The sequence below is a fragment of the Bufo bufo genome, chromosome 6 (genome assembly GCF_905171765.1).
Source record: "Bufo bufo chromosome 6, aBufBuf1.1, whole genome shotgun sequence".
NCBI lineage: Eukaryota > Metazoa > Chordata > Amphibia > Anura > Bufonidae > Bufo > Bufo bufo.
The window spans coordinates 196,238,962-196,262,253 of NC_053394.1; the positions used below are offsets into that span (position 1 = coordinate 196,238,962).

At 45.6% G+C, this 23,292-nt stretch overlaps 1 long non-coding RNA gene across 1 annotated transcript; it reads right to left on the reverse strand.

Annotated features, from left to right (window-relative positions):
* Positions 1-36: 36 nt before the first annotated feature.
* Positions 37-22,682, reverse strand: LOC121004440. The gene is made up of 3 exons (XR_005779713.1): positions 22,673-22,682; positions 5,681-5,685; positions 37-343 (listed from the first exon to the last, which is right to left on the reverse strand). It is a non-coding gene; the product is annotated as an uncharacterized LOC121004440 (long non-coding RNA).
* Between the last annotated feature and the right edge of the window lie 610 nt (positions 22,683-23,292).

The following is a 23,292-nucleotide window of genomic DNA, read 5'->3' on the forward strand; positions in this document are numbered from 1 at the left end:
GCTGGCCACCACTTCTGATATAGTACTAGGCCACCCCCTCACTATCCTAGCACCACATGACATTTCTGCCATTCTCCAACAAACACAACCTAGGCATCTGACTAATCAACGTCACCTATGGTTGCAAGGTAGCCTGCTCCTACCTGATAATGTCACTATTCAAAGATGTCACATCCTCAATCCTGCTGCTCTTCTCCCTCTTCCAAGGGGGGAGTATACTGGAGAATCTGAAGATTTTATTGATCTACAGGCACACTCGAGCTGACACCCCTGAAGTCAGAGGAAAAGCCCTAGCTGATCAAGCAGCAAAGCAAGTAGCAGTGAAAGAGGAAGAAGAACAGCCCTCACAAGTCTTGATGGCAACAGAGTCCACAACAGACCTAACACAGAAATCAAAAGAGGTCTCCTGGGACCTGCTAGTCCAGTTACAGAAGCAGGCCACGCCACAAGAAAAATTGGATTGGCTAAAAGAGTCAGCCCAAGAAGAGAAAGAATCTGGACTGTGGACACAAGGAAAGAGAGCATCTCTGCCCAAAGCTCTCTATCCTCTGATAGCTTCAATAGCTCATGGGCCCACCCACCAATCTAAGACCATCATGAAAGAACTAATAGACAAAATATGGGTGGCCCCAGGGATAACCCCTGTCCTGGTGAGGCATACTCAGTCTTGCCTCATCTGTGCACAGTGCAACCCGGGAAGAACTGAGCCTACACCAACTAAATGTCTCCCCAAAGTCCAGTACCCGTTACAACGGTCAAATTGACCACATCCAGATGCCAATGTGACAAGGGTTTCAATATGTGCTAGTAGTGGTAGACTTGTTCTCTGGGTGGCCAGAAGCCTACCCCGTCCGAAATCAGACAGCCACAACAACTGCTAAGAATTTAATGCAGGAAACTGTTTGTAGGTTCGGAGTACCTGAGGTCATTGAACGTGATCAGGGCCCAGCATTCACTGGAGTCTGGAAGATGGTAGGGTCACACTTAGCCTATCGCACACCCTACAGACCCCAAAGCAGCGACAAAGTCAAACGACTGAACGGGGTACTGAAGTCCAAGATGCTGAAAATGACTAGGGAGACAGGGCTCAGTTGGGTACAATGCCTGCCAATAGCACTATTTTCAGTTAGACACACCCCTAGGCCTCCACACAAACTGACTCCATATGAAATTTTGTTTTGGACAGGGCCTAGGATGGGGCAGTACTTCCCACAGCAATTGCAAATACATTATGAATCTGTTGCAAAATATGTGATTGCCCTGAGTAAACAATTGTCTAACATACGTGCACAAGTTTTCTCTTCCATTCCAGATCCTAACTCCCTAGAGGGAAGCCACACTCTCAAACCTGGAGAGTGGGTGGTGGTCAAGAAACACGTCAGAAGCACCCTCGAACCACGATACGAGGGACCTTACCAGGTGTTGCTGACCACCCCAACCTCTGTGAAACTCGAAGGGAGACCCACCTGGATCCACGCTTCATATTGTAAAAGAATGAAGGCTGTCCCATCGTCCCAGGAACCATAAGCCATGAGGATTCACATACTGATCATGACTTTGACAGTGGGCATATCTGCAGTGTTCAAGCCACTGGGTGATGAATGGGACAATTCACTGATACGGCACCATCAAATTCTAGTCCAGGGGTTGAATGAGACACTCATAGATTGTTGGATCTGTACCCACAGTCCCGTGAGTTCAACCAGTATGCCTAATTTTGCAATACCCCTGGAACTTTCTGAACTGATTGACTTGTCTAATTCTACCATCTTTCTCACTAGCATACACCAAGTTAAATCCAGTACACACAAGGACAGGGAAGTGGCCTTACCTGTCGCAGTGTGGGCAGATGCCCCATGGCTCATGATAAACAGATCAGGACCCTGGGTAGATTATAGCTCTACCCCCTGGCAAGAGGGACACTGGGCTAATGTCACATGTTTTCCTAGCTGGACACACTGTTATTGTCTCCAAGTACAAACCAAAGGTATGACATTTAGTCCACACATACACTCAGGTTGCAATGATTCAAAAACAGACAGCCACGTGCAGTGTATTGGTGTAGATGCTGTGAACAGAAAGGATCTGCCCTGTAACAACCGTACTGTACAGGATCTCCGGACAGGTATATTAGCTAATGACACCGAAAGTCATTCAAAAGGATATGAGTTGGCGAAAGGGACACAATTAGCCAAACTAATTACCCGATTATTCAATGGCACAGCAGTAGCAGTTCCAGACGACATATACTTAGTTTGTGGACACAAAGTGTACAAATGGTTATCCGAGAATGTCACAGGACTGTGCACCATCGCCAGGCTTACTCCTGCCACCTTTATAGTACCACACTCTCAAATTGACATAAATGCAGTACCTAAACACACCTTGTATCGTAGGGCCGAAGATAACACACCCAGACCAAATGGTAAGCCACATGTAGTAGAGATGAGCATTTCCAACAAAATTGTTAGTTCCATATATCCCATGATAGTGCAGATGTGGGATCATTTGGTGGTGGCAACTGATTATCTAGATGATCAAATATGGGAAGTGATGAGACTTATGAATACCTCGAACATTGTGCAAAACCAGTTAATCATTGTCACCAACCAACACACATTAGTTCTAGATTATGTTACAGCTAAAGATGGAGGTATGTGCCAGGTTGTGGGACCCTCTTGTTGCCATTACACGCAGGGTAATTTGCAAGTTAAGATGGGTCTAGAGAAAATGGCGGATCTAAGGGATAAATGGCTGGACGCACATAAAGCTGGTAAAGATACATGGTGGTCTGATACCTTCTCTTTCCTCAACCCATGGAAATTGTCCAAGTAATATTGCAGGTAGCCCTAATAATATTGGTGATATATGTAGTGATTAAGCTCGTTCTTATTTGTGTGACCCGCTTTTCAAAAAGAATGAAGAAAACTGATGAACGACCTATCATGCTTCTCTACGATGAGGAAGAACAGAAGGAAACATCGTTCAACACAGCTCCCCCTCCTCACAATGATGCCTGGCTGAGATAGGGTGAGATGAATCCCAGGGTATTACCACAAGTCCGAGCAACCGGGAGCCTACCTATAAGGGGTAGGTTGTCGCCACTGCAGGTGAAGAGGATACAAATGGTATGCCCAGGGGATTCGCTAGGCGAAGGGAAAGTCTACAATCAAGTTTCCAAGGGGGGACTGTTATGGACCATTAAGACAAAATGGATACTTGCTTGTTGAGGACTATGTTTAGCTAAGATGGCGGCCAGGCATTCAGCCAACACCTATAAACTAGAATCTTACTTTGTGTTTTATCATGTGCTTCTTTGTGGTTTCCGTTCAGCTCAAGCAAGCAGTTTTCAAAGAAAGAAGAAGTAACGGTTTCACTCACCAGCAAGGGGGGGGGGGGGACTTCCTCTTGTCATCAATGTTACAGAAAAGTTAAGAGTTTATAGCCAATAGAGAGGATACACGCCACCTTACACCCCCCCCCCCCCCACTCTTTCCTGTTCTAAAACCTATATACTGTCTGCTGTTCCTCAAATAAACCAGAGATCCTGTTATAACTCCGAGCTGTGTGTTGTCTCAGTTTGATCTCTCCGTGCACGTACATTAATTAATTTGGAGCAGTACATCAACCGAACTGGCAGCTTGGCCAGAACCAGAACAGTATTAGATATATCCAAACAGTGAGCAATGTCCCTTCTATGACATCTGTTTCAGAATGCAATGGCACGCTAATGCAGTGACTAGGAACGGGTTTGCTGATGCCACTTTAATGCAGTGGCAGGGTCAGCTGGATAATATATCCTGTATTTGTCATGACGCCAATTGCAGCGTGCGCAGGGTACTATCCCAGAGCCCTTCCAAGGTGTTATAACGCACGTCCCAGATTAGGAATTCCAGAGTGGTGTAATGGCCTATAATGTCTCTATTGCTTGATGTTAGTTGTGTCACGGTGTCTCCTACCTTGGTACGGCCGGACTCCTGGCTCCTGGCTCACTTGCAATAAATTTGAGTGTAGTGATAGTAGGAGTAATAGAGGAATTTTGCTGAAGAAATGATGTTCAGACCTTTAGATGAAGTTCAAACATTTCTTTACTTGAAATAACTTTCATCCAAGGGGTATATGGCTTTGGTCTCTCGGTCCCAGCAGGTTTTGGTAATCATTGGCAGGAATGAGTACTTCTGCTTTAAATGTGGAGCTTGCAGGATAAAAAAAACGTCTGCTTGGTAGCTCTGTAATTGTGGCAGGGTTAGCTTCTGCACTTATCTGGTACCTCTTGCTTTGTGGGGACAGACTAGCTAAAAGGGAATTGGCTTCTCTTAGTTAGGCACTGGACTTATCTCACAGATGGGTTCTCAGGAGATGCTTTCTTCCTGGAACTCTGGAGGTTGTCTTTAGTTTCTGCTTTTCTCATCCAACTGAGCTGAAGGTGCTCAGACTGGGAATATGGCCAAGTCTCACCAGAAACTAGGTCATTTCTGTCTTCTCCTGGACACTATCACACTTTTTTCCTCTGGGGGGGGGGGGGGGGGGGCTACTCTACTCTAACTTCCTTCTCCACCCATGCTGCAGGATGTGGGACCAGCCCACCTCTCCACAGAGGGGGAGCTGAGCTGGCATAATCCATTCCAGCTCAGATATACTAAACTGTAACTTATACCTGCCAATGTGTTGCTGCCACCTACTTGGTAACCAGGAAAATTACATGAACAATTGCATTTAACATGGTTTTGTATGCTCATTTGTGGAGAACATAATATAAATTACATCGGATGACAGTATAAAGGCTCTTAGAAGATAGTACCGGGGTAGAGGCGTGTAGCAACACAACTCTGGGGTGTTACATTAACAGCACCAGGAATAATATTATTGAAGAAGACTTGTGAATAATTTGCTGAAGATTGGTGATTCACAAATGAAACTGAATTGTATAGCTGCAGCAGAACTCACAAACAGCAATGGCTGCCTTTGCCTGTCTAAATAACACACTGGCTGACTGAGTCTGACACCTATCTCTCTCTCAAATCTATTGATTTTTTTTGTAAATCTAACTAGTCTCTTCTCTTCTAGTATGAGATGTACTCACTGACACTAATAGGGTGACCATATTTTGGTTTTCAAAAAGGAGGACACTAGGAGAAGGAAGTTGCATGGGGCAAATGGACAATTACACTTGGCGGAAGGTGTGTGTGTGTGAGGGGTTAATTTCAAGTAATATTTGCCACTATGTCAATGTGTATGACATAGGGCCACCAAATTTTTCCCTAATCATGTTACTGTGTTAAAAGAAAATCTACCTGGCTTTGGGGTATGCTGTCCCTGTAGTTCTTCCTATATGCTACTAGAGGACGTAACTAGCAGCAATGAGATATAAACTGCATTATAAAAGATGTAAATCAATGGTGTGTTCTAACTTCTGCAGCTGCTCATCTTTGTTTTGTACACCATACATCCAACAAAATGAAGATCAGCAGAACACTCCACCATCCATTTACATCTCTGTATAACATGACCTATTTCATCACACCTCTGCTGCAGCTGGCAATACAGGCTGCATTATATAAACATGAGATGTAAAAATGAATAGGGTGTTCTAACTTCTGCTGATATTCCTTTTGGATGTATGAGGTGTTCTGTAGCCTGCTGCAACCAGTCCACCATGCATCAACCCCCAAATTCATACAGACCCTAGAGTAGCCAATAAATTTATATAGACCCCAAATCGGACTCCAAATTCATACAGAACGTAGATCAACCCATACATTTATATGGACCCAAGATCAGACCCCAAATTCACATATACCATAGATCAGCCCATATATTTATACTGACCCCAGGGCCAGCACCTGCAGAAGAAGATTCACTACTCCCAGCCTTCTTTCCTCTAAGACTACATTCTTTTCTTTAAGACTAAATTCAAATAATTCAACCATTTTATTTAGGTCCCAAGAAGAGGAAATGTCTGGCCAAAAGAGGATGTATGGTCACCCTAGACACTAATGCACTTTCTATCTATATTTGGTGTTTTACTATCTCCAGGGGTGCACCTAGCCTTTCTGCTGCCTGAGGCGAAAACTGAAATGGCCCCCCCCCCCCCCCCATGCCAACTTCTTAACCTAACCCCTTCCCTTCATTCCATGGCCCTTTGGCTGCCCCCCTTTTGCCCCTACCTGGTGCTGCCTGAGGCGATCGCCTCACATGGCCTCATTGGTGGTGCACCCCTGACTATCTCTCATTCTCTTTTCAACATCCTGTTGGGCTGTTCAGTGCCTTATTACTGACTAGCAAGAGGAGGACTGCCAGCAATGCATTATGGGGAAGCCTGTTGGGCCATTACCTGAGCTCACATGATCCTGCTTCTCTGTCTTCTGATCTGTACAAAAAGTGGCTGCCATTTTTAGCAAATCATGCAGGACAAATTCCAAAACCTTCAGATTGTCTGAAATCCAAAACCTTTGAGAATTCTTAACAAATCCAGTTCAGACTGAATAGGTTCACGCATCTCCACTTACAACCGTCTTCTGACTGTCAACAGACTTCTGACTGGTTATATTTAGGGCACAGGCTTAGTAAGAGGTCATTTAGGTACACTGTCTACTTAACTGACAACAAGCAAATATAAGATTCCTTGTGTTGCACCCAGCTCCCTTGGCATCAGTACTCATCTCTGAGTAACAGAAATGTAAATGATTGTATCTATAGTTATCACCACAGTTTTCTCTCCACATGGTGTAGCTCTGCACAGTGCTCCCAGGTTGCAGTATCTTATTCTTCGAAACCAAGGCACACAATCTTTTCAGTTATGGTATCCACTTCCATGTGATACACAGTATAACACAACACAGTGGGGGAGATTTATCAAAACTGGTCTAAAGGAAAACTGGCTTAGTTTCCCATAGCAACCAATCAGATTTCACCTTTCACTTTTCAGGACTTGTTATATTACTTGCTAGTATTTTTTCATCACTATACTATTGTATATATTCTTAGGCTTTTACTATTTAGTAGATGTGATACTAGCTATAGTACTTTTTTCTCTAATATTGCCAACCGATTTGTTTTAGGAGCATCTAGTACAGGTGTCGGCAATCCGCGGCTCCGCAGCCGCATGCGGCTCTTTTGAACCTTTGCCGCGGCTCCGGCATGGGCGTAGGAAGCGGGGTATCAAATACCCCCCAGACCAGCGGCAGTGTGTGTGCGGTTGGCGGGGCAGGCACTGTGCGGCGGCGGCTGGGCAGGCACTGAGATGAGCGCTTCCATTGTAGAAGCGAAGCGCTCATCTCCATAGTGATCTGTTTGTATCGCCGTCCTCAGGACAGCGATACAAACAGAAGGCTGTGCGGAGGACAGGGCAGGGAGGTGTGTCCCTTTCCTGTTCCTCTGATAGGCTGCCGGCACTACTAGGCCGGCAGCCTATCAGAGGCCGGCGTAGGCGGCGTGATGACGTCATCGCGCCACCTGAGCCGTACAGCGCTGGAGTCGGGACACAGGCCGGAAGAGGCCTGCATCGCATCGCTCCAAAGAGGTAAGTATAAGTGTTAATTTTTTATTTTTTTAACTGGCAGTCTGGCACATAATGGGGGGGGGGGGGGGCCCTGGTATTATACTGGAACATGATTGGGGAATTTGGGGGGGCCTTGGAATTAATGGCACATGATTGGGGGGGTCTGGTATTACTACTGGCACATGATTGGGGGGGTCTGGTATTACTACTGGCACATGATTGGGGGGGGTCTGGTATTACTACTGGCACATGATTGGGGGGGGAGTCTGGTATTACTACTGGCACATGATTGGGGGGGGTCTGGTATAGTGGCACATGATTGGGGGGGTCTGGTATTACTACTGGCACATGATTGGGGGGTCTGGTATTACTGGCACATGATTGGGGGGGGGTCTGGTATTACTGGCACATGATTGGGGGGGGGGTCTGGTATAACTGGCACATGATTGGAGGGGGGTCTGGTATTACTGGTACATGATTGGAGGGGGGTCTGGTATTACTGGCACATGATTGGAGGGGGGTCTGGTATTACTGGCACATGATCGGAGGGGGGTCTGGTATTACTGGCACATGATTGGAGGGGGGTCTGGTATTACTGGCACATGATTGGAGGGGGGTCTGGTATTACTGGCACATGATTGGAGGGGGGTCTGGTATTACTGGCACATGATTGGAGGGGGGTCTTGTATTACTGGCACATGATTGGAGGGGGGTCTGGTATTACTGGCACATGATTGGAGGGGGGTCTGGTATTACTGGCACATGATTGGAAGGGGGTCTGGTATTACTGGCACATGATTGGAGGGGGGTCTGGTATTACTGGCACATGATTGGAGAGGGGTCTGGTATTACTGGCACATGATTGGAGGGGGGTCTGGTATTACTGGCACATGATTGGGGGGGGGGGGTCTGGTAAAGGTAAATTAAATATTTTAATTAGCTATTAATTTGCAAAAATATATTTTACATTGTTAAGTGAAAAAGTCCTTTTTTTCTTCAGATTGACAGCTGACTGCATGATCCTGTATATAGCATTAAGGTAAGAAACAATATATGCAGTGTTATATTTGTTTTAAATGTCGCAATGGTTTTGCAGCTCCCAGTTTTTTTTCCCTTCGGAAACGGGTCCAAGTGGCTCTTTATGTCTTAAAGGTTGCAGACCCCTGATCTAGTATATAAGACTACACATATATAGCTAGTTAGGCACTTCCTTCCCAACACTTTACCTGTATGTTCTTCCTGTACTTTAGTTAGATAGCCTTTTATTTATAATTCCCTGTAATATTACTGAATCCCCTTTTAAAGATTCAGTAGCTATTATTGTTAATTTAAAATTAACTGGCACCCCAAAACTCAGCAGATTCTGCAGCCTGGAAATAGTTGTAAATGTTAGCGAAAAACGACTCCAGCCAGAGGCTGGTCTAGTTTTTACTCCAGGGCCACGGACTGCTGAAGTTGCTCTGCAACCCTCGTCATAAATTAGGCGCATCTTTCGCTAACAAAGCCAGCGCAAAAGGGGAAGCAAACACCAGCCTTGACTCTGTTCTGCCTGTCTGGGCTCCATCTATTCCTCAGAATCTTCAGGGTCTACTTCCAGCCTACGCTAGCTACTCTCATGTCTTCAATAAGAAGGAAGCTGCGACTCTGCATCCACATTGTCCCTATGATTGTCCCATTGATCTGGTGCCTTGAACTATTCTTTCATGTGGCTATGTCTACCCTTTACATATGCGTGAAACACAAGCTTTGCCTTACCTTATTTCAGAAAATACGGTAAAAGGCTTCATTACAGAAGTCTTATTTAGAAGTTGGTGCAGGGTTCTTCTTTGTTAAGATGAGTCTCTCTGGCCATGTATTGTAAGTGACAAGTACCCTCTACTACTAATTCCTGGACTCTTTGATAGGCTCTGATTTTCACTAAAATGGATCTCAGAGGAGCCTACAACCTCATCAGGATCCAAGAAAGGGATGAATAGAGATGGCCATCATGTTCTTTGGTCTCAGTAATGCTCTTGCAGTGTTTCAAGAATGTGTTAAAGGGTTTCTACCACTTCGTTTCACATAATTAGCTTTCAGACACTAGCGATCCGCTAGTGTCTGCTCTACCAAACCATCCTAATATAATTGCTTTTGGGGCAGCCGTTTCGCTAAAAAAAGAACTTTTATTGATATGCTAATGAGCCTCTAGGTGCTATGGGGGCGTCATTAGCACCTAGAGGCTCGGTCTACCTTCACAAACTGCCGCCGCCCAGCGCGTCCCTCCAGCCCGCCCATCTCTTCCGGAATGCGATCCTCCCTGTGAGCGTATGTATTCGGCGCATGCGCAGTGAATGTCTGACCGCTTCCCTGTTCAGACATCTCCACTGCGCCTGCGCGATGACGTCATAGTGCTCCGAGGAACAGGCGCAGTGGAGATGTCTGTGCAGAAAGCGGTCAGACATTCACTGTGCATGCGCCGAATACATACGCTCACAGGGAGGATCGCATTCCGGAGGAGATGGGCGGGCTGGAGGGATGCGCTGGGCGGCGGCAGTTTGTGAAGGTAGACCGAGCCTCTAGGTGCTAATGATGCCCCCATAGCACCTAGAGGCTCATTAGCATATCAATAAAAGTTCTTTTTTTTAGCGAAACGGCTGCCCCAAAAGCAATTATATTAGGATGGTTTGGTAGAGCAGACACTAGCGGATCGCTAGTGTCTGAAAGCTAATTATGTGAAACGAAGTGGTAGAAACCCTTTAATGATATTTTCCATAATCTCCTTCATAGCTGAGTAGTGGTTTACATGTATGACTTCCTGATTTTCTCACCTAACCTGACTTTATACTAGAGGCTCGGATGCAAGGTTCTCCAACACCTGAGAGAAAACAGACTTTATGCTAAACTAGACATTAGGCTCCTTACAATAACGGGTGCAAGAACAGTAGTGCATAAACATTAGTAGGAACAGTCTATATTAAATGGCACTGGCACTGTGACTGGTGGCTGTGGCTGATGGCACTGACTGATGGCTGAGACGGCTGGCACTGACTGGTGGTGCTGAGACTGCTGGAAGCGACTGGTGGCTGAGACTGCTGGCACTGTGACTGGTGGCTGAGACGGCTGGCACTGACTGGTGGCTGAGACGGCTGGCACTGACTGGTGGCAGAGACTGCTGGCACTCTGACTTGTGGCTGGTGGAACTGACTGATGTCTGAGATGGCTAGCACTGACTGGTGGCTGAGACTGCTGGCACTGTGGCTGGTGGCACTGACTGATGGCTGAGGCGGCTGGCACTGACTGGTGGCTGAGACTGCTGGCACTGTGACTGGTGGGATTGACTGATGGCTGAGACATCTGGCACTGACTGCTGGCACTAGGACTGTTGGCTGGTGGCACTGACTGATGGTACTGGCAGTGACTGGTGGCTGAGACTGGTGGCTCTGGATGGTGGCCGAGACTGTTGGCTGTGGCTGAGACTGCTGGCACTGTGACTGGTGGCTGTGGCTGGTGGCACTGACTGATGGCTGAGATGGCTGGCACTGACTGGTGGTGATGAGACTGTTGGCAGCGACTGGTGGCTGAGACTGCTGGCACTGACTGGTGGCTGAGACTGCTGGCACTGTGACTGGTGGCTGATATGGCTGGCACTGACTGATGGCTGAGACTGGTGGCACTGACTGGTGGCTGAGACTGCTGGCACTGTGACTGGTGGATGTGGCTGGTGGCACTGACTGATGGCTGAAACGGCTGGCACTGACTGGTGGCTGAGACTGCTGGCACTGTGACTGGTGGCTGTGGCTGGTGGCACTGACTGATGGCTGAGACAGCTGGCACTGACTGGTGACTGAGATGGCTGGCACTGTGACTGGTGGCTGGTGGCACTGACTGATTGCTGAGATGACTGGCACTGACTGGTGGCTGAGACTGCTGGCACTGTGACTGGTGGCACTGACTGCTGGCACTGTGACTGATGGCTGATGGCACTGACTGATGGCTGAGATGGCTGGCACTGACTGGTGGTGCTAAGACTGCTGGCAGCGACTGGTGGCTGAGACTGCAGGCACTGACTGGTGGCTGAGACTGCTGGCACTGTGACTGGTGGTTGAGATGGTTGGCACTGGTGGTGCTGAGACTGCGGCTGTGGCTAAGACTGTTGACTGCGACTAATTGCTGAGACTGCTGGCACTGTGACTGGTGGCTGTGGCTGGTGGCACTGACTGATGGCTGAGATGGCTGGCACTGACTGGTGGTGCTAAGACTGCTGGCAGCGACTGGTGGCTGAGACTGCAGGCACTGACTGGTGGCTGAGACTGCTGGCACTGTGACTGGTGGTTGAGATGGTTGGCACTGGTGGTGCTGAGACTGCGGCTGTGGCTAAGACTGTTGACTGCGACTAATTGCTGAGACTGCTGGCACTGTGACTGGTGGCTGTGGCTGGTGGCACTGACTGATGGCTGAGATAGCTAGCACTGTGACTGATGGCTGAGACGGCTGACACTGACTGATGGCTGAGATAGCTAGCACTGTGACTGGTGGCTGAGACGGCTGGCACTGACTGCCGACACTGACTGGTGGTGCTGAGACTGTTGACTGGGGCTAATTGCTGAGACTGCTGGCACTGTGAATGGTGACTGGTGGCACAGACTGATGGCTGAGACAACTGGCACTGACTGGTGCCTGAGACTGCTTGCACTGACTGGTGGCTAGTGGCACTGACTGATAGCTGAGATGGCTGGCACTGACTGGTGGCTGAGACTGCTGGCACTGTGACTGGTGGCATTGACTGATGGCTGAGATGGCTGGCACTGACTGGTGGCTGAGACTGGTGGCACTGACTGGTGGCTGATACAGTTGGCACTGACTTTTAGCACTGTGACTGGTGGTTGGTGGCACTGACTGATGGCTAAGACTGCTGGCGCTGACAGGTGGCTGAGACTGTTGGCACTGTGACTGGTGGCTGGTGGCACTGACTGATGGCTAAGACGGCTGGCGCTGACAGGTGGCTGAGACTGTTGGCACTGTGACTGGTGGTTGGTGGCACTGACTGATGGCTAAGACGGCTGGCGCTGACAGGTGGCTGAGACTGTTGGCACTGTGACTGGTGGCTGGTGGCACTGACTGGTGACTGAGATGGCTGGCACTGACTGGTGGCTGAGACTGCTGACACTGTGACTGGTGGCATTGACTGATGGCTGAGATGGCTGGCACTGACTGGTGGCTGAGACTGGTGGCACTGACTGGTGGCTGATACAGTTGGCACTGGCAGCGACTGGCTGAGACTGCTGGCACTGACTGGTGGCTGAGACTTCTGGCACTGTGACTGGTGGCTGAGATGGCTGGCACTGACTGATGGCTGAGATGGCTGGCTGGCAGCGATTGTATAGAAATATTCCCTTGCTTGGAGCTGTGTCCTAGTAATTGAAAATGACACTTCCCCATCATAAAGATAAGGATGGGAGCTTCAAAACCACCCCTGCCGAGGATCATCGTAAAATACTGGATCCTGGGATAACATTAGCCAGACATTCCAACTACAGTCCCCGTAAGGGACCAGAGAGAGATGGGAAAGCGACCTATTGAATCTTTGAGGGACTCAAACATAGTAATTTTTCATACCTCTGGTCGTAGGCATATTCTGCATATTCTGCACTGGCTAATGCCGGATTCAACCTCTGTGGACCAGTGCGATCACAGAGATATCAAACAGTATGTTCTTGTGCCCTTGGAAGGCTGAAAAGCCAGCTTTAAGCCATCCTGGAGAACCCCAAGCCCCAGCAGAGTCAAGTTTGGTCTTGTTAGACTCGTAATATCATATGGGTCATTAATACCTGAATGTCATAGCTGTATTTAGTGGTTCCACACAACTGTGGGCTCAGTCAGAATAAGGACATTCTGGGCTGACCTTAGCTGGGTCCTAAACCTTGCTGACACCTCCTCGACCTTGCCCACACGTTTGTAACATTGGTGGGCAGAACTGATGGCGCCTCCTGTTTTAGAACAGTTATAAGATGCTGTCAGAGCATTGTATGCCAACCCTGACTTGCCTTAACACCTGGATTTGTATCGCATTCTGAATGTCAGTGCTCAGGGTGCACTGATATTATACCAATCGGATTGCACAATGGCTTCAAGGACTGAAACAGAGGAACTTAAGTATACTTTTCATCCACTGTCCCTTTTATTTTAACTGTTGTGAATTACTATTACCTTGAATTACTATTGCCACAATTATTATCTAGAATAGTCATTTTTCTGTAAATGTACAGTACAGACCAAAAGTTTGGACACACCTTCTCATTCAAAGAGTTTTCTTTATTTTCATGACTATGAAGGCATCAAAACTATGAATTAACACATGTGGAATTATATACATAACAAACAAGTGTGAAACAACTGAAAATATGTCATATTCTAGGTTCTTCAAAGTAGCCACCTTTTGCTTTGATTACTGCTTTGCACACTCTTGGCATTCTCTTGATGAGCTTCAAGAGGTAGTCCCCTGAAATGGTCTTCCAACGGTCTTGAAGGAGTTCCCAGAGATGCTTAGCACTTGTTGGCCCTTTTGCCTTCACTCTGGGGTCCAGCTCACCCCAAACCATCTCGATTGGGTTCAGGTCCGGTGACTGTGTACGTCATCTGGCGCAGCACCCCTTCACTCTCCTTCATGGTCAAATAGCCCTTACTTTCAAAGTTTTCCCAATTTTTCAGCTGACTGACTGACCTTCATTTCTTAAAGTCATGATGGCCACTCGTTTTTCTTTACTTAGCTGCTTTTTTCTTGCCATAATACAAATTCTAACAGTCTATTCAGTAGGACTATCAGCTGTGTATCCACCTGACTTCTCCTCAACACAACTGATGGTCCCAATCCCATTTATAAGGCAAGAAATCCCACTTATTAAACCTGACAGGGCACACCTGTGAAGTGAAAACCATTTCAGGGGACTACCTCTTGAAGCTCATCAAGAGAATGCCAAGAGTGTGCAAAGCAGTAATCAAAGCAAAAGGTGGCTACTTTGAAGAACCTAGAATATGACATATTTTCAGTTGTTTCACACTTGTTTGTTATGTATATAATTCCACATGTGTTAATTCATAGTTTTGATGCCTTCAGTGTGAATCTACAATTTTCATAGTCATGAAAATAAAGAAAACTCTTTGAATGAGAAGGTGTGTCCAAACTTTTGGTCTGTACTGTATATATGCACTGTTTTTCCTTTCACCTTTTAATAAAAGATTGAAAAATCTTTCAAATATATATAAATTACTAATTAAATCACGATTTTCTGAGACACAATCACCAGGGCAAAGGGCCTGGGAGAGGGACTGTCCAAATATACAAATGGGGGAGTATTTTCACTAATCCAGATGTACAGGGTGGGCCATTTATATGGATACACCTTAATAAAATGGGAATGGTTGGTGATATTAACTTCCTGTTTGTGGCACATTAGTATATGTGAGGGGGGAAACTTTTCAAGATGGGTGGTGACCATGGTGGCCTTCCTATTGAAAAAACAAAAGTTGGATTCAAAATGGCCGACTTCAAAATGGCCGCCATGGTCACCACCCATCTTGAAAAGTTTCCCCCCTCACATATACTAATGTGCCACAAACAGGAAGTTAATATCACCAACCATTCCCATTTTATTAAGGTGTATCCATATAAATGGCCCACCGTGTACTTTCTCATAACTTTAATCACGTTCTAATACAGAAGAGTTGCAGGGGTGGCGCTCAGTGGATGCTGTTTGCAAGTAGCAGCGGTATCGCGGCAAGAACCACACAAAACTGACGCACAGGAAAGGTAATGAAGTGTATTTAAGATACTGCGCTGAAGGACAATTTTTAAATATTGATGTTACTGTACAGGTGTTGCAACTGGGTGCAGGCTGGCATGCGAAGGTATGTCACTATACAGGTATTTAAGCTGGTTGGAAACCGCTTACCTGTAGTGAAGGCTTCAGTAGCGTGCTTTTGTCTGCGTCCCTGTAGTTTCGGAAAGTCGGCTTTTTTCCTTTCCTTCTCTTTTTCTTTTTCTTTTCTCTACTTTTTTGCTGCTGCTTTCTTGCTTTGGTTGTCAGTTCGGTTTTTCTTTTTTCTTTCTTCTTTGTCGATGCTGCGGGTCCGGATGGGGTAATCCAGCTGCAGGATGGATCGGCGTGCTGCCTTGTGCCCCGGCCGGTGGCGCGCTGCAGCCGCAGGTGGAGGTGTGTGTAGGGGAGTGGTTGGCGCTCACTTGGAGTTAGTTAGTGACGTCACTAAAGCGGTCAAACTATGACCGACAGGTGCCAGGTATCCTTCTCCAACGCGTTTCGAACAGAACGCTGTTCTTCCTCAGGGAGTATTGCCTGGCGGTTCATGCACCCTTTTTATAGGTACTTCTCCAAAGCTTTAACCTCTTCCCTGCCGAACCTGCATGAATACACCTATTCAAAAGCGAACAATTCCAGCTCCGCATTTAGTCCATTTGGTATTAGGCTGTCCATGTTAAATATCCATTTGGATTCCTTTTTTGACATCTCCTTGATGTAGTCCCCCCCCTCTTATTAGGTGGTATTATTTCCACCCCACAAAATTGGGATCCAGCAAAGTTTCCCCCATGCTTTATACTGTAATGACGTGATAATGGATGTCCTTCGTATTTTCTGCTTATATTGTATACATGTTCTCCTATTCTTTTCTTTAGGGTTCTTTTGGTGCGGCCCACGTAGATTTTATTGCAGGGACATGTTAAAGTATATATGACCCCTTTACTGTTGCATGTAATGAATTGTTTTATGATGTGTTTATAGGATCCCTCTGAGTTGGTGATTTCTGTTATTGGTTTTTTATTATTATTTTTAGATGTTTTGCATCCTCTACAGGTTTTGCACGGATGGAACCCTCCTAATCCTTCTTCTTTTGATTTCAGATTTTTTTTCCTTTACATTGGTTCCTGTACATCTGCCTGTTGAGGCAATCATGTTACCTATATTTTGTGCTTTTCTAAATACAAATTTTGGGTCTTTTGGGATAAATTCTCCTATTATTTTGTCTTCTTTAAGAATGTCCCAGTGTCTTTTTACTATTTTTTTGAATGTTGGGACCTGTTCACTATACGGTGTTATAATGGGTGGGATTACTGTGTTGGTTCCAATATCCAGAGAGTTTATGTTTTTGTCGTCATTTTTCTTTTTTTTGTTGTTAGCTGTTAATAGAGTTTGTCTATTTAGTTGGTTTATTTCAATTTTTTGCTCCGTTAATTTTGTTGTATCGTATCCCTTATGTTCCAATTTTTTCTGTAGGGTGTCTGCCTCCTTTTCATATTCCTCTATTTCTGTGCAGTTACGTCTTAGCCGCATGAATTGGCTCCGCGGGATGTTTTCCAGCCATTTGGGAAGGTGGCAACTGTTCATCGATATGAAGCTGTTCCCATCCGTCGGTTTGCTGTAGGTTTTGGTGAGTAATTTATTTCCCTCTATGTAAATGGTTAGATCCAAAAAGTTAATTTCTTTGCTGCTGTATGTAGAGCTAAATTCCAGATAAAAATCATTTTTATTGATGTCATTTAAAAATTCCAGTAGTTTTGTTTCCCCCCCATCCCATATAAAAACAATATCGTCGATAAAACGTCGCCAGAGGACGAGACCCGCACGGGGGGCGCCACCTGGGTGACCATCCACCCAGGTGGCGCCCCCCGTGCGGGTCTCGTCCTCTGGCGACGTTTTATCGACAATATTGTTTTTATATGGGATGGGGGGGAAACAAAACTACTGGAATTTTTAAATGACATCAATAAAAATGATTTTTAGCTGGAATTTAGCTCTACATACAGCTGCAAAGAAATTAACTTTTTGGATCTAACCATTTACATAGAGGGAAATAAATTACTCACCAAAACCTACAGCAAACCAACGGATGGGAACAGCTTCATATCGATGAACAGTTGCCACCTTCCCAAATGGCTGGAAAACATCCCGCGGAGCCAATTCATGCGGCTAAGACGTAACTGCACAGAAATAGAGGAATATGAAAAGGAGGCAGACACCCTACAGAAAAAATTGGAACATAAGGGATACGATACAACAAAATTAACGGAGCAAAAAATTGAAATAAACCAACTAAATAGACAAACTCTATTAACAGCTAACAACAAAAAAAAGAAAAATGACGACAAAAACATAAACTCTCTGGATATTGGAACCAACACAGTAATCCCACCCATTATAACACCGTATAGTGAACAGGTCCCAACATTCAAAAAAATAGTAAAAAGACACTGGGACATTCTTAAAGAAGACAAAATAATAGGAGAATTTATCCCAAAAGACCCAAAATTTGTATTTAGAAAAGCACAAAATATAGGTAACATGATTGCCTCAACAGGCAGATGTACAGGAACCAATGTAAAGGGAAAAAATCTGAAATCAAAAGAAGAAGGATTAGGAGGGTTCCATCCGTGCAAAACCTGTAGAGGATGCAAAACATCTAAAAATAATAATAAAAAACCAATAACAGAAATCACCAACTCAGAGGGATCCTATAAACACATCATAAAACAATTCATTACATGCAACAGTAAAGGGGTCATATATACTTTACCATGTCCCTGCAATAAAATCTACGTGGGCCGCACCAAAAGAACCCTAAAGAAAAGAATAGGAGAACATGTATACAATATAAGCAGAAAATACGAAGGACATCCATTATCACGTCATTACAGTATAAAGCATGGGGGAAACTTTGCTGGATCCCAATTTTGTGGGGTGGAAATAATACCACCTAATAAGAGGGGGGGGGGGGACTACATCAAGGAGATGTCAAAAAAGGAATCCAAATGGATATTTAACATGGACAGCCTAATACCAAATGGACTAAATGCGGAGCTGGAATTGTTCGCTTTTGAATAGGTGTATTCATGCAGGTTCGGCAGGGAAGAGGTTAAAGCTTTGGAGAAGTACCTATAAAAAGGGTGCATGAACCGCCAGGCAATACTCCCTGAGGAAGAACAGCGTTCTGTTCGAAACGCGTTGGAGAAGGATACCTGGCACCTGTCGGTCATAGTTTGACCGCTTTAGTGACGTCACTAATTAACTCCAAGTGAGCGCCAACCACTCCCCTACACACACCTCCACCTGCGGCTGCAGCGCGCCACCGGCCGGGGCACGAGGCAGCACGCCGATCCATCCTGCAGCTGGATTACCCCATCTGGACCCGCAGCATCGACAAAGAAGAAAGAAAAAAGAAAAACCGAACTGACAACCAAAGCAAGAAAGCAGCAGCAAAAAAGTAGAGAAAAGAAAAAGAAAAAGAGAAGGAAAGGAAAAAAGCTGACTTTCCGAAACTACAGGGACGCAGACAAAAGCACGCTACTGAAGCCTTCACTACAGGTAAGCGGTTTCCAACCAGCTTAAATACCTGTATAGTGACATACCTTCGCATGCCAGCCTGCACCCAGTTGCAACACCTGTACAGTAACATCAATATTTAAAAATTGTCCTTCAGCGCAGTATCTTAAATACACTTCACGTTCTAATACAGTTTAATATTTATCACAGATTATATGTCACCCCCATCTGGTTAAACAAGTGTGGAATAAGAGATACCTCCAAGTGTCCTCGATGTGATACTGTCGGTGCGGATTATCTGCATATGATCTGGGCATGCCCAGAACTTGGAATGGTATTAATAATTTCCTCACCCACAAATTAAAAATATGGATCCCTCTTGAGCCACAATTGTTTCTACTGAACGATCTTTCGACATTAACCGCCTCCGGACCGCCTAACGCAGGATCGCGTTCCGGAGAAGGCAGCCCTGCGCAGAGTCACGCATATATGCGTCATCTCGCGAGACGCGAGATTTCCTGTGAACGCGCGCACACAGGCGCGCGCGTTCACAGGATCGGAAGGTAAGCGAGTGGATCTCCAGCCTGCCAGCGGCGATCGTTCGCTGGCAGGCTGGAGATGCGATTTTTTTAACCCCTAACAGGTATATTAGACGCTGTTTTGATAACAGCGTCTAATATACCTGCTACTTGGTCCTCTGGTGGTCCCTTTTGTTTGGATCGACCACCAGAGGACACAGGTAGCTCAGTAATATGTAGCACCAAACACCACTACACTACACCCCCCCTGTCACTTATTAACCCCTTATTAACCCCTGATCACCCCTGATCACCCCATATAGACTCCCTGATCACCCCCCTGTCATTGATCACCCCCCTGTCATTGATCACCCCCTTGTAAGGCTTCATTCAGATGTCCGTATGATTTTTACGGATCCACTGATACATGGATCGGATCCGCAAAACACATACGGACGTCTGAATGGAGCCTTACAGGGGGGTGATCAATGACGGGGGTGATCACCCCATATAGACTCCCTGATCACCCCCCTGTCATTGATCACCCCCCTGTCATTGATCGCCCCCTTGTAAGGCTTCATTCAGATGTCCGTATGATTTTTACGGATCCACTGACACATGGATCGGATCCGCAAAACACATACGGACGTCTGAATGGAGCCTTACAGGGGGGTGATCAATGACGGGGGTGATCACCCCATATAGACTCCCTGATCACCCCCCTGTCATTGATCACCCCCCTGTCATTGATCACTCCCCTGTAAGGCTCCATTCAGACGTCCGTATGTTTTTTACGGATCCACGGATACATGGATCGGATCCGCAAAACACATACAGACGTCTGAATGGAGCCTTACAGGGGGGTGATCAATGACAGGGGGGTGATCACCCCATATAGACTCCCTGATCACCCCCCTGTCATTGATCACCCCCCTGTCATTGATCACCCCCCTGTAAGGCTGCATTCAGATGTCCGTATGTTTTTTACGGATCCACGGATACATGGATCGGATCCGCAAAACACATAGGGACATCTGAATGGAGCCTTATAGGGGGGTGATCAATGAAAGGGGGGTGATCACCCCATATAGACTCCCTTATCACCCCCCTGTCATTGATCACCCCCTGTCATTGATCACCCCCCTGTAAGGCTGCATTCAGATGTCCGTATGTTTTTTACGGATCCACGGATACATGGATCGGATCCGCAAAACACATACGGACATCTGAATGGAGCCTTATAGGGGGGTGATCAATGAGAGGGGGGTGATCACCCCATATAGACTCCCTTATCACCCCCCTGTCATTGATCACCCCCCTGTCATTGATCACCCCCCTGTAAGGCTGCATTCAGATGTCCGTATGTTTTTTCGGATACATGGATCGGATCCGCAAAACACATACGGACATCTGAATGGAGCCTTATAGGGGGGTGATCAATGACAGGCGGGTGATCACCCCATATAGACTCCCTTATCACCCCCCTGTCATTGCTCACCCCCCTGTAAGGCTCAATTCAGATGTCCGTATGTTTTTTACGGATCCACGGATACATGGATCGGATCCGCAAAACACATACGGACATCTGAATGGAGTCTTATAGGGGGGTGATCAATGACAGGGGGGTGATCACCCCATATAGACTCCCTGATCACCCCGCTGTCATTGATCACCCCCCTGTCATTGATCACCCCCCTGTAGGGCTCCATTCAGACATTTTTTTGGCCCAAGTTAGCGGAAATAAAAAAATTTTTCTTACAAAGTCTCATATTCCACTAACTTGTGTCAAAAAATAAAATCTCACATGAACTCACCATACCCCTCACAGAATCCAAATGCGTAATTTTTTTTAGACATTTATAGTCCAGACTTCTTCACACGCTTTAGGGCCCCTAGAATGCCAGGGCAGTATAAATACCCCACATGTGACCCCATTTCGGAAAGAAGACACCCCAAGGTATTCCGTGAGGGGCATATTGAGTCCATGAAAGATCGAAATTTTTGTCCCAAGTTAGCGGAAAGGCAGACTTTGTGAGAAAAAATAAATAAAATCAATTTCCGCTAACTTGTGCAAAAAAAAAAAAAAATTCTATAAACTCGCCATGCCCCTCATTGAATACCTTGGGGTGTCTTCTTTCCAAAATGGGGTATTTATACTGCCCTGGCATTTTAGGGGCCCTAAAGCGTGAGAAGAAGTCTGGGATCCAAATGTCTAAAAATGCCCTCATAAAAGGAATGTGGGCCCCTTTGCCCACCTAGGCTGCAAAAAAGTGTCACACATCTGGTATCGCCGTACTCAGGAGAAGTTGGGCAATGTGTTTTGGGGTGTCATTTTACATATACCCATGCTGGGTGAGATAAATATCTTGGTCAAATGCCAACTTTGTATAAAAAATGGGAAAAGTTGTCTTTTGCCGAGATATTTCTCTCACCCAGCATGAGTATATGTAAAAAGACACCCCAAAGCACATTGCCCAACTTCTCCTGAATACGGTGATACCACATGTGTGACACTTTTTTGCAGCCTAGGTGGGCAAAGGGGCCCACATTCCAAAGAGCACCTTTAGGATTTCACAGGTCATTTACATACTTACCACACATTAGGGCACCTAGAATGCCAGGGCAGTATAACTACCCCACAAGTGACCCCATTTTGGAAAGAAGACACCCCAAGGTATTCCGTGAGCGGCATGGCGAGTTCCTAGAATTTTTTATTTTTTGTCACAAGTTAGCGGAAAATGATGATTTTTTTTATTTTTATTTTTTCTTACAAAGTCTCATATTCCACTAACTTGTGACAAAAAATAAAAACTTCCATGAACTCACTATGCCCATCAGCGAATACCTTGGGGTGTCTTCTTTCCAAAATGGGGTAACTTGTGGGGTAGTTATACTGCCCTGGCATTCTAGGGGCCCGAATGCGTGAGAAGTGGTTTGAAATCAAAATCTGTAAAAAATGGCCGGTGAAATCCGAAAGGTGCTCTTTGGAATGTGGGCCCCTTTGCCCACCTAGGCTGCAAAAAAGTGTCACACATCTGGTATCTCCGTACTCAGGAGAAGTTGGGCAATGTGTTTTGGGGTGTCATTTTACATATACCCATGCTGGGTGAGAGAAATATCTTGGCAAAAGACAACTTTTCCCATTTTTTTATACAAAGTTGGCATTTGACCAAGATATTTATCTCACCCAGCATGGGTATATGTAAAATGACACCCCAAAACACATTGCCCAACTTCTCTTGAGTACGGAGATACCACATGTGTGACACTTTTTTGCAGCCTAGGTGGGCAAAGGGGCCCACATTCCAAAGAGCACCTTTCGGATTTCACCGGCCATTTTTTACAGATTTTGATTTCAAACTACTTACCACACATTAGGGCCCCTAGAATGCCAGGGCAGTATAACTTTCCCACAAGTGACCCCATTTTGGAAAGAAGACATCCCAAGGTATTCGCTGATTGGCATAGTGAGTTCATAGAAGTTTTTATTTTTTGTCACAAGTTAGTGGAATATGAGACTTTGTAAGAAAAAAAAAAATATCATCATTTTCCGCTAACCTGTGACATAAAATAAAAACTTCTATGAACTCACTATGCCCATCAGTGAATACCTTAGGGTGTCTACTTTCCGAAATGGGGTCATTTGTGTGGTGTTTGTACTGTCTGGCCATTGTAGAACCTCAGGAAACATGACAGGTGCTCAGAAAGTCAGAGCTGCTTCAAAAAGCGGAAATTCACATTTTTGTACCATAGTTTGTAAACGCTATAACTTTTACCCAAACCATTTTTTTTTTACCCAAACATTTTTTTTTATCAAAGACATGTAGAACAATAAATTTAGAGAAAAATGTATATATGGATGTCGTTTTTTTTGCAAAATTTTACAACTGAAAGTGAAAAATGTCATTTTTTTGCCAAAAAATCGTTAAATTTCGATTAATAACAAAAAATGTAAAAATGTCAG